At 41.3% G+C, this 12,814-nt stretch overlaps 1 protein-coding gene across 6 annotated transcripts in view; it reads left to right on the top strand.

Moving 5' to 3' along the window:
• The first annotated feature begins 92 nt into the window (after positions 1–92).
• SFXN1 (sideroflexin 1) overlaps positions 93–12,814 on the top strand; it is a 30,806-nt gene continuing 18,084 nt past the window's right edge. For 5 of the 6 annotated variants that reach the window (XR_009819280.1, XM_062002722.1, XM_062002719.1 and 2 more), the window contains exons 1-2: positions 93–175; positions 1,011–1,111. The gene's annotated coding sequence lies outside the window, so the exon portion shown is untranslated. The remainder of the gene's footprint in view (positions 176–1,010; positions 1,112–12,814) is intronic. The other variant, XM_062002720.1, reaches the window with a different exon arrangement.

The following is a 12,814-nucleotide window of genomic DNA, read 5'->3' as shown; positions in this document are numbered from 1 at the left end:
GCCTCCGGCTGCCCGCCCGGCCCGGCGCGGCCCTGCCCTGCCCCGCCGGGGCGGAGCGAGGCGGAGCGGGGCGGCCCGACCGCCTTCCTCGGCCCCTCGCCCGCAGCGCCGAGCGAGCCTCTTCCGGGCAGCGGGGCGAGGGGCGGCGCGCAGCCGGTGGCGTGCGGCGGCCGCGGTGAGTACTGGGGCAGGGAGCGGGCAGGGGCGTCCCCGCGGCTCGGGGTGCCCACGGGGCTGGGGAGCGGGCGGAGGAGCCAGCGCCGGTGCCACCCCCGGTGCTGTGATGGTGCCTTGCGCAGGGGCCCAGCCCCGTCTGTCACCGTTATTAACCTGCACAGGCCCTGATCCTCGTCACCCCTGTGCCCTCCATCGGGGTCCAGCTCTGTCACTCCATCTTCTCCACAGAGCCCCAGCTCCGTGTCACCCCTGTGCCCTCCATAGGGGCCCTGCTATGTATGTCCCTCCATCCTCTTCACAGAGCCCCAGCTCTGTGTCACCCCTGTGCCCTCCATAGGGGCACTGCTATGTATGTCCCTCCATCCTCTTCACAGAGCCCCAGCTCCGTGTCACCCCTGTGCTCTCCATAGGGGCCTAGCTCAGTGTATCGCCCCATCTCCTCCATAGGGGCTCAGCCCATCCCCCCTACAGAGCCCCAGGTCTGTGTCACCCTTGTGCCCTCCAAAGGGGCCAAACTCTGTGTGTCTCCCAATCTCTCCACCGAGCTCCAACTTCATGGGTCACCTCTGAGCCTTCCCCAGGGGCTCAGCTCTGTGTGTCATCCCATCCTCTCCACAGCCCCTTGTGTCACCCATCCCCTCTTTGAGAGCAGAGACGGTGTCCCAGCAGGTCACCCCTTTCCTGGTGAGACCCTGCCTGGGCACTCGTAGTGCCAAACAGCTGGCTGGGGGCTGGTTCCCTGCACACATAACAGATCCCTGCTTCCCCCATCTGCTCTGAAATTTTCTCCCCAATCACAAGTCATCCCCTGAGCTTGAGATCTCTTGTCACAGGGTGGTGTGTGGCAGCAGCACAGATCCCAGGCCTGCAGGAAACAAGCCTCCCTTCTGGGGATCATCCTTTCTAGAGGAGGAACACCACGAATAACTTGGAGGTCAGATACCTGGTAGCCAGACAGAGGGATTTTAATTATCAGTATTTGGGAGGTTTTAATTCATTGAACTATAAATAACTTATTGTGATTATAATGTGTATTGGGAAAGCAGGGGAGGTGCAGACTGGCTTGTACCAATGTGCAATTAAAAAATTACTTGTATGGATCCTATCAGAAGAAAATATATAAGATAGTGAAAAACTACAGAAGAGGGCCATGAACATGCCTGGGTAGAGCCAGATAATCCTATTTCAGTTTAACAGGGGGAGGGTGTTAAAAAATAACATGCAAGGACAAGCTTGCAGCAATAAGGAAAGAAAATAAGAGCTTGCACTAAGCCTTTTTAGCAAAGAAGCATTCTTTTTGTTAATGAAGATATGAGGCAAACATGTGACATGTCTCTGCAATATACCTCCCAGGATGAGAGAAGAGGTGGCAAATCAAAAGCTGACACCGCTGAGCTGGCTGCAACAACCTCTGACATCTAGAGACAGCTTTAATGCGGAATGATGAAATCTCTCATCAAGTTACACACCAAAGATGGCTGCTGTTTTGAGGACAGAGCCCCAGCAGCAGTCTCTATCCATTTAACACAGAGTGCTGCTTTTGTTGCTAGGCTACAAGCAGGATTTATAAGCAAAAAAAACAAGTATCTTGTAGTGTTGCCACGATTTGCCTTCTCCAACGTAAACCTGTTTTTATGGTTGCAATAGGAAAAACCATAGCGCAGACAAAGACTTGATTGGTTTTTTCCATGTGATTTAAATAGATATTTACTGGTAGAAACTGCTTTGGGGAAGGAAAACTTGGCAAGTGGCTTTGTTAACATTTGGTGTAAGTGCATTGCATCATACTTCTCCCAGTCATCAGCTGTGCTGCTTCTTTCAAACTACGGTAGCAAACTTAGTGCAAACAGAGGAATACCGTTGCTTAATGACCTTAGTAAGTCTGATATGTGTTCTTTTGCCATCAGGCAACAAAGCTTTCTTCCCCAAAAAATCTGTTAGTGCCACTCATTTGAAGTAATTACACTGCCATGATTGAACACATGTTCTTTGCCAGAGTAATGAAAATACGTGTAATAGTTGGGTTTGTCTTTCCGCCGTTAACTTTAACAATGTGTTGTAGTTTTGAAGTAGAATAGGTCATCTTTTACTAAGCAGAGGGCAGTTAATTCCCTGTCTTTTCTCCTAAGTTAACATAGCAGCTGTTGTGGTTGGCATTGCTCATAGAAAAGAAAAATCTGTTTAGGCAAAGGAGCCCCAAAAAGGACCAACGTGATATGAATAAAGAGGCCCAACAGGATCCCTAAGTATTTCTCTACTAAAGCAGCATGGGAAGTGCTTCAAAAGAGCCCAGCTCTGCAAAAAACAGCCATGGATGCTTTGGTTTATAAACATGTCAGAGGAAGAAGAGAAGCTATTCTTCTCATTTTATAGCAGCAGGTACTTTTCTCAACATAAAGACTTTGCAGCCTGCATCTCTCATTTCCCAGAACAGGGCACTAACAGCTAGACATAAGGCTGCAAGGGGTCTGCTTTGAAGAACAGATCTAGGGACCTAGGTGTGTCAAATCTTTTCTTCCTTCTCCTCTCCCAGTGAATCTGCACACAAAATGTTTTCAGCAGCACCTGGCTCTAGCTTTTGGACTATTCCTATTCTTTAGGATTCTGGTAAGAAAGAGGTACTGCTGTTACCTTCTATTTTTACAGGGTTCTCAGGGAAAAGCCTCACTCTCATTTTAGTTGCCTCTGGGAGATTTTGTGAATCATGTTCTGGCCTGAATGCCTGAAGTTAAAGGGCTAAGAACTGGTAGAAGACACTGTACAAGTTTCACTTTTCTTTCAGCATTCATGTTGGCTAGATTACTCACCCTCCTGTATACATGCTGGTTTGAATTGTTGTTTAAGCTAGAGTACTCAGTGTGTCCCATGCTTTGTAACAGAGGGTTGCAGTTTGGGAGTTGGGCACCAAGAAGTGAGATGTTGCAGTGTTCATTATGACAATTATGTCTGCACTGCTCTGGATGTAGACTTCTCTTTAGGTTTCTCCCTCTCTCAGCTCAGTTTTTGCTGACTCACTGAAATGGCATGCAAGAGAAGTGAAAGGCCACTCTCATTGATAGTCAGCTGTTGTAGGGGAAAGTGCAGGAGGCAATAATATGGACTCCAGCCTCCACAAAAGCAAAAAAGCAACAGAAAATTCTGTATGGAGAGTGAAGTGGTACCCCATCTGGTATCTAAGGATCATCTAAGAATGTCTGCCAAAGGATCCTCTCTCAAGAGAATTCAAGTGTTTATTGAGGAAAGCTTTCTTCTGGGATAGTTCTCAGGTGAGTCTTTCTCACAAATATTGTGACAGTATTACACTCCTGGAAATCTAAGGTATCTATGTCTCTCAAGGAATGGACCTTTTACCTCTAGGGATGATGCTTGACTCCGAACAGTGACTATAGCTTTAAAAATGTGTGTTTACATCAGGCATGGAGAATTGAGTTCACAGTTACACCGACAAGAAATTCTGTTTTCTATTACTATTCCCAGTTTTACCTTAAATACTGGACAAAAATAATGACATATCTGACAAAGTTTCATAATTGTGGAGTGGATTTTTTCAAGACTTGGGTTAAAGGTATCAGTAAGGCAAGTGGTTCCAAGGAGGGCAGCAAAACTGGTTTTCATCATTTGTGCACTGCTGCATGAGTTTTCCCAGACCATGTGTCCATCTGTCATGCAACAGGGTTTAAAATAAACGATCAATGTCTGAGTTGTTCAAAACTGAGTGGTATTTTACTGTCTGAAATAAATTCAGTAGTCATTGCTAGTCTTTTGGCTATTGCTTTGGTTCGAAAAATGGTTATATGACCTTCAATGTGATGTTCAAAATGTGAACTTTGAAAAGGAACGACAGAGTTGAACTCCTGACACCTCCTGAATCTGCATTTTGTAGAATTGATGCAACACTGTTGTTAACCTTTAAACGAGGTTTAAAGTCTTCTACTCCTGCTGGATCTGTGGCAAAGCTAAACGTAGCCTTTGTGCTAAAACTGTTTATCAGATTTTGTGCTGGTTTTTGTATCATTATTTTTAAGAGATACCACTCACACTTAGTCTTAAGCCCTCATTTTCCCTCCAGTTAATGTTAATATTAAACATTAGACCACGAACAGGCAGGTGATTGCAAGAAATAAGGGTGGCAAGAAATAAGAGTGTGCTTAGTTTTGGGACTTCCAGCTCATTTCAGTTTCCCTTTCTGATTAAAGTACAAGATAAACAAGATAATCAAAGAATTACTGATTTTAAATGCTTTTGCTGAAGGTTATTAAAGAAATGGAGCTGAGAGTTTCTCTTCAGATAAAGCCCTTAGTTTTAGCCATCAGCGAGTGCTGCCATGCTTTTTAATTTGTTTTCATTTTCTCATTACTGGGGCTGGGGGAGCACTGGGGAGAAAGACGAGGAGGCAGCAGCAGGGAGATTTGGAGAGAGGAACAGAGGAGGGGCTGGCAGTGAAATTTGCTTTAAAGCATTTAGGAAGTGCAGCTTCACACAGCAGTGTCCTTTCTGCCATCTGTATCACCACATCTAATTGCCTCCAGTCTACAGAACCACCTCCTCAGCTCAATTTTTGGTGCAAAGTTCACTGCAAGCCGTGGCCATTTCTTTAGCTTGACAGTCCCATGCTTATGAAAAACTTTCTGAACACACAGTAGCTGTTACAGGTCTGAGAGTAAGCTTTGGTACTTAGGAAGAGCCACCATGTGAAACACAGGGACAATCCAACCTCTGCATCAGTGCTGGGGAGCTACAGTGCCAAAAAATGCTCCTGGTCACGGGAACGTGGTTCTCCGTATTGTTAACTTGCTGGAGCACAGCGTGGAGCAGCTTTGCCCAGGACAGCTGATGCTGACCCAGACAATCCAGCAGCACAAGAGAGGATTTAGCTGCCATTCTCCACAGGCAGTTTGGATACAACCACCCTAGTTCAGAAACTGGAAGGGTTTAATAATGTGAATGTGCCAGAGAGCATAGTCCATTCTTTATTACTGGACTAATTTACTAGTGTGGACTGTTACCAGCTACAGAGACTGCAGGTACAAGTGATTCTATTAAATACTTTAGTAATTGATCTGTTACCTAAAACACTGAAAATACATATTGTTTCCTTCCTCAGATGTTAACTGACTGCATTAGAATGTGGCCTTTTATCCTTTCCAGTACTGCTGGCCCTCCTATGTGAGCATGACCTCAATGTGACATTTCAGTGTGGATTATTGCAGTAACTTCCATGTTTATAAAATTAATGTTTTTAAAGAAACCACTAATTTGTTTTCCCCAAATCCTCTGTTAATGGAGTTGTTTGAGGAAGAGTTGTTTTAAGATCAGACTGGGTAATTTTGCTGTTTACTTTTCCAGCTTAAAATCTGAGCTACTGTTAATTGAGGGGTTTGTATATTTCCCTGGTGGTCTCCCCTCTGTTGGTACTTAGTAAATAGCAGCAGCTGTGGGAACAACAATTTCAGATGCTTATACATAGGCAGTTAAGTGTTAGGTAGTTGTTGAAGTTTACCTTCATTAGTTGACTGTAACAAAACAAACACTTTTATCTTTGTGCTAGAGGATTTGTGCATTTACTTTCCAGTCCCTTTGCAAACTATCTGCTTATCTCAGGGTTCAGATGGATTTATTTTAATGTCATTTAAGCCCAGTGTCCTTTACTTTTTATTTACACTGAAATCTTGGCACACTTTTTATATGGGGAATTATATCACTGAAAGTAGTGGAGTTACACCCTTGACAAAGCATTGTAGTTAAAATAATAATTAAATCTTAAATATACAGTGCTTTTCTTATTGGATATTTGAATGGATTATGCAAACAGCAGCACCCTTCTAAAATTGTATCTGAAAATTAAGGTGACAGCTAGGTAAAATACTGTTGCAGCATCTTAAATTGAGGGTGTTGTACCTATTTCTTGCAGTTTTACAGTCTCACTGTTTAAATAAAACATACTTTTTTTAAAAAGCCATACAATTTATGATGATGACTGCATGGCTAGTGGATAACATATTGTTGAAACCTCTTGTGCACAGTCATCATTTTTACTTTATAGTTGGACATCCTGTTTTATAAGAGGATCCCTTTGAAGTACACAGGCATTTTATTGGCTTGTGGTTTTGCTTTATGGGATTTATTCCCCATTTCAGCGTTTACAGGGCTGATAAGTCATAAGTAGCATCATACACTCTCTTTAATACAATAGGTGGGGCTTTTACTCTATTTTGCTGGAAGACTTGTTTTTGAATATGGGAATCCACTGGCTCACTTAAACAGGCACCATTGTAAGAGATCTGTGACTCAGAGTCCCAAGACTGGCAAACTCAGCAACAGTTTTACTTCACTGCACATGTCTCCAAATTACATTATTCCAGTATCTGAACTTTTTACACTCGCTTGTGTTTATGATGTCTGCTCTTTCTCTGTGGGCATTGGTGGTCTGTGCCTGCTCACAGTCTTTATGATTTTTATTTTAAACTTAACCTAGAGCAGCATTGTTGCTGTATATGTTTGTAAAGTGCAAGACAATTATGTCAATCACATACATCATTTTGAAGAGAATGTTCTTCTGGTCTGAAGTAGCTGTCCCCTAAAGTTTTCATCCCTTTTCACATAAGTTCTAATCTTTTGTAGGATGGGCACCTGTCCTGTCCCCTCCATGCTGTGCAGGATTGGATGCTATCCTTTATTTAGACTAATAATATTAAAGTCAATGATTTCTGTTGTTATCGTTCTAAACAGACAGATTTCAAGTATAATCTTTTGTTGTAGCACATAGCAAGGGTCCTCCATTAATGTATGTTTTCCATTTTCCTGCTAGGTTGTTTTTTGCTGCTGCAGCATTAACTGTTTCTTGGTAGATTTACAAGGAGGAGAGACCAAGGCACGTGCAGACCTGCTTCTGCTAACTTAGTCTGGCTAGCACGGATAACAGCAATGAGAAAGGCATGGAAACAGGAGTTTTACCTTGTACTGGCAACTAGAGTGGTTGTGTGTTGTCTTTGGGATGCTTTTCCTCTGCTGGCATGTGTTAACAGCCACCCTAGCTACTCTCTTATCCCTGTTATTTAGGACATGTTAGCTCTTTCTGCCATCATACCTTTTTTTTTGCTATGTGTATTCTGGAGGATTGGGAAGTTTTCCAGTTTTACAGCAAATTAAGTCTCTCTTGCACTCATTTTCTTGGTCTGTAACGTGGAGTTTCAATCTCTTGGCTTTGGCAAGCTGAAACATTTTAAATTATCTATGCTTTATGTTTCTTGTTTGATATCTTCCCTGCAGATTTAAGGCTAGGCCTCAAGATTTGCATTGCACATGTCTCTTCCTACATCTGTATATCCTGAACTTAAGCAAAATGGTAACCCAAGGTGGTCACTGGTTCGTCTATAGAAGGAGCATGGGAGTTCAGACCTTTCAGACTCCCAGACCTTCTGCTGTGCCAGTTCAACACACTGATCCAGAAGACTGTGTTGGCTTCTCTTTTCTTTCTGCTGCATTAGTTTTCTGCTGGGGTAGTAAGTTCTATCAGCACACATGGTTCAAGGAGCATCAGAGTGGACACAGCAGATCAAGTAGGGAGGGGATAAAGAAAGGACATGAAAGTGGTGAGTCTTCATTTTTCTGTAAATCCACCTTTGCCAGGGTAGGCAAAATGAAATGGAGTGAAACGATCCTGAATTGAACCATAAGCCATCTGCAGTGAAAGCAATTCCTTATTCTTTAGATTTCTTGTTACTAAAGGACTCAGTTTTGTGAACAGAGGTGTCACAAGTATATAAAAACAATTCACAGGCAACCCAGTAGTATATATGCTCATCAGGGTGAAAAGAGAGAAAAGAGCTTCTTTTTATGGACTGCATTATTAAGCATTCATTAGACAGCTTTAAACAGATTGAACATAAGCTGTCCTAAGCAGTTTTTAATCTTTCTTAACAAAACTGATAATTTAATTATTAAAATATTTAAACTTGGACTTTCTTACAAACAAATACATTGAAGCATTCATGGAAAGAGTTACCAGCCCTAATGTACAGGGGGTTTAAATGTTTCGTTTAGTGCAGATTAACTTTTGAATGAATGAGTTCATCCTCATAGGGTACTGCTTTGCCAAACCAGCAGTTACCATCTTAGACCAGAAGATGGTCTGTTTTTTTTCACAAGGTATCACTGTTAATGGGAAGGTGTCTTTAATGGTGTAGCATTAAGAGAGGGAAAAGGAACCTAAGGAGCATCTCCTATTCAGATGCTCTGTGTGAGAACTCCATTTGCCAAATCTGTCCTAGGTCTTTTTTCATTTCCGGGGTCTGTATTCAGTCTGAAACATGCCTGGTGGGAAAGGCATCACATGAAAATAATCCTACTGATCCACAAGTGTCTCTGCCTTGTGGTATTTTAAACTGTTTCACAACTGTGGAAGTACTTATAGCAAACAGGAATTGAAATGGAAAGGCAAGAATATTCAACTGGAAGTAAGGGATGAATCCTCTACCCAGTGCTTTTCCATCTCTTGTTGTTACTTTTGTGAATTAATAACTTGTGTCCTGCCCTCTCAGTAGTACTTAGAGCACAGGTCAGGCAGTCTAGGTTCTGCTGTCATTTGTGACCTAACCTGTGGTCATTAATCAAGTTGTGTTATTTAACTGTCTTTTAACTGTGTGGGGGGAGAAAGATGCTCCTTAACAGCGCTGAGAAGCTGGTAACACCTCTAAATGTCATTGGAGTAAGCTGTGAAAGGTAGTATTAGATTTCACTGGACTGATGTCAGTGGCTTATAATTCTGATACAAATGCCTTCATGCTTCAGGGTCAGCTTGGTAAATGATATCTTGTTATGGCACCTTATTTTCTTGAAGTTTGTAAGATTTACTGTTTCACTGTAGGGAAATCTTGTCTCAGAATATAATAAAGAGCTTAATAAAAGCTGCCATACAATAACAACAGTGAGGGAAATGGCAATGGAAGGAGGGAGAAAATACTAGTTTCCTCTACTATACAACATTCATTATCCTTCTAGTATCCTGGAAGCCTTAGGACCTTTTCTAACTTGCTTGTGGAGCTTTCAGATCTGAGAGTAGTTGACTCACAACTATCGTTACTGTAAGTTGGAGCAGCAGTGCTGATGCTCCTCATATGTACTTGCTTTACACTTAATGAGTTAGCGACTGCTAATTTTAATACATGAACAGGCTTTTGGAACAATATGTTTTTCTCAAGGTCTGTTGTACCAAAGAAAAACTAAAGTCCACTAGGCAGAAATGATGTAGTGAAAGGGCAAGAAAGTGTATTAAGTAGGTCAGATCTAAGAATATTTAAATGAATTTATCAATGTCAATTTTCATTATTAAAACACATATTTAGCAGCAGTTTCTCAGCAGTAGTGGGTCACTTCCTTAACAGATAAGGCACTGTAGAGTGAATAGCTTTTAAATACTCATAACATTCACCAAATACAATCAGCATATTTTTCTGTTAAACCCGACTACCATTTTAGTGTATCAAACTAAAATTATGCAATGACTTGCTGCAGCAAATAGCTCATGTTCCACGTAGTATACACCTGGTGGGAAAGAAGACGCTGCACTATGGAGTCTTCATTACACCCAAGCCATCAGATCTGCTGGTTAGGGCAAAGCTTTTAAATCTTGAGAAAGGTATTATGCCAGCTCAGTGTGCTCAGTTCTCAGTAAGGTCAATGCTGGTAGTAAGAGGGTCTTAATTTTTGTCAGTTTTGGCTTGGACTAGATGATGTCTAAAGGTCCCTTCCAACTTCTACCATTCTATGATTCTATGATTTGTCCTGGTTTCCCACAGTAATACAGCAAGAGCACAGTATTGAATGGAGAGAGATATAGAAAACTCTAGCCTTTCGATTTCAGATGATCACGTGTTTTTAACAGTACCATTTTTTGGGATTACTTCAGCACCTTTTCTTTTATCCAAGCACTCAGAATGGTTTATGCTTTTCTTGAACAGCAGGGGGATGTTAATTATTGCAGTAAAAGCCCTGAGAACTTAGACTGATTTGAGAATCTTTGAAAGAACCTTGCTCATGATGACTTGGAGTAGAAACTTTAACATTTAAACTTGCCTGAAAATTGAGCATTTAAGCTCTTAACACAGTCTATCAGGAAAAAGAAAAAGCAATTATACTGGTGTCCTACCTGCAGCTCGTGCTGGCAGTTCACAATTAGTGAGAATTCAGCAATATCTATAGAACCATAGCTTGGTTTTACACTGCAAAGGCAAACAGCTCTGCTTTGCCTGTACAGCTCTGAGTTTCTCCTGATGTCAGGAAAATTTAAAGAGCAAGACACAGAAATATCTATGTAGTTCTAATTTTTATATTATTTTTTTTAACCAAATTGATTTAGCATGTGTAAAATTCAATCATAAGATCTGGCCTATAGAATTGGAGATTATTTGTTCAAGGAAGAGCTTCAGTCTGGTGGAAAGCAGAGATCTTGCTTGTTTAATGCTTTTGGGTTTTCACTATCAAAAATAATCCAAGCTAAACATAAAAATAATACATAAGCATCCTAAATGCTTTGGTTTGGTGGATTTTTTTTCATTTGATAAAAACAAACTCCTTGGTTTTCTAATAGAAACTGATTATTTAACTTAAAGAAGCTTTCATTACCAGTAAATATATGAAAGGAAGGATGTTTTTCTTAAGTGTCTAATCAATTTTTAACAAACTTACTTAGTAGTACCAGCTGAGATATGATGTTTTCATCATTCAGCTGTTAGTCATGCTGTGATTGTGAAGGACAACCCTTTACTATTGTTTATTTAATCCATTCTGAGTTCTCATCATTTGGTGTACTAGCAATAGATTACTTTGCTTGTTACCACGCGTAGGACTTTGCCTCGAATATTCAGCAGTACTGAGTAGAATGTACTTGCCAAATCCTCTTTAAACATTGCTTATCTTTGTTTATCATGCAATTCTGCATTTTTGCAACCTCATCTTTACAGCTTTACAGTCACATCTCGTGCTCAGTGCCATCGTGTTTGTGCATACGGAGTTTGAACTGACTTCATGAGCATGTGTAACTTGGGGAGGAATTTGAGCAATCAGTGTCATCAGCTGTGGTTTCTGGCAGGTGATATATCAGAAAATCAAATAGTTCCTGTAATGTTTCTACATTACACTATAAAATAATATGTGGCCACTAGGTTTTTATTGTCTTTAAATCACAGTAATAACCACAGAGGTCCTAACTAAGAGTCAGGCTTGTGCTGTTACATAAGCATAGAAAATGCAAAGCCAGGGTAAATGCAGGGAAAACAGCCTTCTCCCCCAAATAATTCCGACTCCAAGAGTTCTCCAGTTCATGGGTGGCAGAGAACTTCTGGAGAGAGTCCAGTGGAGGTCTACCAAGATGATGAAGGGATTGGAGCATCTCATGAGGAACGGCTGCAGAACCTGGGGCTGTTTAGCCTGGAGACAAGAAGGCTGAGGAAACCTTATCAACACTTATAATTACCTAAAGGATGGGTGTTGAGAGGATGGGGACAATCTTTTTTCTGTAGTGCCCAGTGGCAGGACAAGGGGTAACAGGCACAAGCTGGGACACAGGGAGTTCCACTTGAACATGAGGAGAAACTTCTTTGCTGTCCAGGTGAGTGAGCTCTGGCACAGGCTGCCCAGGGAGGGTGTGGAGTCTCCTCTGGAGGTTTCCAAACCTGCCTGGACATGTTCCTGTGTGACCTGATGGAGGGGAACCTGCTTTAGCAGAGGATTGGACTGGATGATCTCTAGAGGTCCCTCCCAGCCCCTACCATTTCCTGTTATTCATTATACTTGGAGCTGATTTAGCTCACTTTCAATAATAGATTTTTGGGGGTGGGGAGAGTGTGCTGAAAATGCTGCTCTGTAGTGTCTTCTAAATAGTTATTAGTGTTCTCCTTTTTCTTGTTGGTTAAAACTGATGATTTAGGGCTGGTTGTGGTAGGTTGTGAACCTTAAGCCTTTATTTCGATATATGTTTACTTTTCCAAAGACTTCTAAGTTTTCCACTTGAGATAGAGAGACAGACAGTAGCTTTTTCATATTTCACAAACGGTGTCTCATTTTTCCTCATGATGATTTCTTTTTATGATGGAGACACTTTACATGATTAGTTACTTCTTGTGGGTGTTTTTCCTGTTCTACATCACATGTTTCATCGAATTGACCAAAATATCTCAACTTCATGTTACTCTTAAGATCAAAATAGTCTTCAGAGACAGTTCACACCATGTATATTATTTGTCCTTGTGATAATTATGATATGCTGTATCATCTGTATTTTTATAGATCCATTTTACCTCAGTCATTTGAACTAGAGGCATTATTTGGAGGATGTTGGGTTTTGTTGGTTTTTAATTGGCTATTGACTATGTTGCAGAAATTTCTCTGAATAAAGTTAAGGTTCATACAGCTTGAGCAATGCAGAAACGTTGCTTTCATTCTTTTATGTTGAAGTAAACTTATGGTGAAGTAAGTCTTAATTTTCTGGGCTTTAGGCCCCATAAAATGCACAACTGTGTTAGTTCAGTGCCATTCATTAACCATCTTTGAGGTTTCATTAGGAGATCTGGTCATGTGTTCATAACGTGGCAAATTGTTGCATTATGTAATATTTGCTTGGTTAAAACATGGATTTAGA

This window comes from Colius striatus, chromosome 9 (genome assembly GCF_028858725.1).
Source record: "Colius striatus isolate bColStr4 chromosome 9, bColStr4.1.hap1, whole genome shotgun sequence".
NCBI lineage: Eukaryota > Metazoa > Chordata > Aves > Coliiformes > Coliidae > Colius > Colius striatus.
The sequence above is the reverse complement of the archived record's forward strand: the minus strand, read 5'-3'. Positions and strand labels throughout refer to the sequence as shown.